This window comes from Aplysia californica, unplaced genomic scaffold (assembly GCF_000002075.1).
Source record: "Aplysia californica isolate F4 #8 unplaced genomic scaffold, AplCal3.0 scaffold01904, whole genome shotgun sequence".
Taxonomy (NCBI): domain Eukaryota; kingdom Metazoa; phylum Mollusca; class Gastropoda; order Aplysiida; family Aplysiidae; genus Aplysia; species Aplysia californica.
Window position 1 is genome coordinate 10,851 of NW_004799174.1, and position 2,179 is coordinate 13,029.

General features: G+C 39.2%; 1 long non-coding RNA gene across 1 annotated transcript; it reads left to right on the forward strand.

Moving 5' to 3' along the window:
* Positions 1 to 3: 3 nt before the first annotated feature.
* LOC106014028 lies at positions 4 to 1,498 on the forward strand. Its single transcript, XR_001185504.2, has 2 exons — positions 4 to 80; positions 807 to 1,498. It is a non-coding gene; the product is annotated as an uncharacterized LOC106014028 (long non-coding RNA).
* The last annotated feature ends 681 nt before the right edge of the window (positions 1,499 to 2,179 follow it).

The following is a 2,179-nucleotide window of genomic DNA, read 5'->3' on the forward strand; positions in this document are numbered from 1 at the left end:
TGGAGCTGATCTCACAGATGGACGAGGCGGGTGGTGCCGGGCCAAACGAGAGTCACTAGCCATCGTCTTTCTACAATGAGGTCACTAGCTGTTGTCTTTCTACAATGAGGTCACTAGCTGTTGTCTTTCTACAATGAGGTCAGTAGCTGTTGTCTTTCTACAATGAGGTCACTAGCTGTTGTCTTTCTAAGGTCTACGACATGGTTCTCTATAGTGCGTGCGGGCAAAAATTCATGGCTCAACTTAATGTCAAATATTTCCTTAACTATCCAATATAATTGGTCCAGCTTTTGTACAATGACTTATATCAATTTGTTGTTACAGATCAATATTTTTGTTAAAAAGTTTACAGCTGGGACAATATCACTTTTCAAAGCAAGTCCATCATTTTTTTTCAAACTTTGACATTATGCTTATTGAACGCATATTTTGAAAAGCTTTGGTGCAAAAAACGTGTTCAGTATAAGATTAAGGAAGTTTTGCCACTCAAAGCGTCTTTGGTGAGATTTATAAATCAAGCCTCAATTGTAGAAAAATTTGATTAAGTTAAAACTGCTGTGTGAAGTGTGGGTGACACTGATTCACTCGTGGACGAGATAGTTGAAGAGATAGTTGAAGAGATAGTTGAAGAGATAGTTGAAGAGATAAGTTGAAGAGATAGTTGAAGAGATAGTTGAAGAGATAAGTTGAGGAGATAGTTGAAGAGATAGTTGAAGAGATAGTTGAAGAGATAGTTGAAGAGATAAGTTGAAGAGATAAGTTTTGTCACAAATTTGTCACCGTCCTGCAATGATTGTCTCTCTCAGGTGTACAACCTGGCGCAGCGGGGCAGGTGGAAAACTCTCCCTGGTCCTGGCAGCCCCACTACCCACATTCCAGTTTCTCACGCGCGTGTGTGTCGTATGTGTGTTGTATGTGTGTCGTATGTGTGTTGGGTGTGTGTACTCTGCGGATTTCACATGATCTCTTACAACCCTGTCAAAATATTTCAAAGAGGTGGGACCATGGATAGAATGCCTGTTTCTGATACCGCTGAGTGGATGGAGAAGAAAGAAAGCTGTGGAAAGTCCTGTCATTCAAAGCTTCTCCTGATCTATTCACACTCAGGTCTTCCACAAGGTAATCCAGCCTGGTTCTACCGACAGAGCAAATGGTGCGCCCACACGTGGCGGTCATTATGACTCCAACTGGCTGTAGTTTTGTATTTCTGTATTTCTGTATTTCTGTAGTTTTGTATTTCTGTATTTCTGTGATTAATTGTTGTTGATTTATGTGTAGGACTTTGAACAAGTTGCAAGATTGAGTTGTTCTTTATTTGATGATTTGATGGGCTTCTTATACTTAGGAACTGATAGTTTTTCATGTTTGGCTTCCTTTTTTTTCTTGACTGAACTTACCTAAGACGTGCATGATGCTACATTTGATTTGTTCTTGGGAAGATTCCAACTGTAGCATTCCGGGTCCTGGTGCAATAATAAAGTTACTGCGGGAAATCTGAGGAAAGGAGAACTGTGCAATGATATATTATTATATATGTGGGGCAGTGTGGTCAAATCAGGCGCTCGTCAAAATAATGAAAGTAAAGAAACTTACATTTTTCCACTGCTTTGGCAATTTTCATCGAAATTTTGTTTTCCAGCTTAACACCTTTTATGTGTATTTAAGAACCCATTTCAGAGTGAATTATATGGAAAAAAAGTTGATTAAAGGCACAAAAAATGTTAATTGTCAGTTTCCACGGCTTTGTAAATAACCATACATTGGTGGCCATTTTATCACTAATTTTACCTCTGAAACCAGGTGACCCCCACCTTACTCAATGGCAGATATCTGAAGATGTACTCAAGATAAATGGCTCATTCTTTCATCGAAAACAAGGCAAATGAACAAGCTTTAAAGCAATACTCATAACTCCACCCGCCCAAAAATTGACGAGCGCCTGATTCCGCCACGTCATGACACACATATATATTATATATAACTAACTACTTAGTTTTAATAAGAGTTTTACGGCACTTGCAACACAATAAGGTCATATAAGTGCCGAAGAATAGAGGTGTTACAAGAGAGTAACATACACAAAAAAGAACGAGGGGAGATAAAGACGATAGATGTTTGATAAGAAAGAAGGAGCAAACCACACCAGAGCACCCGCCAACCACCCACTGTAAAATTGACG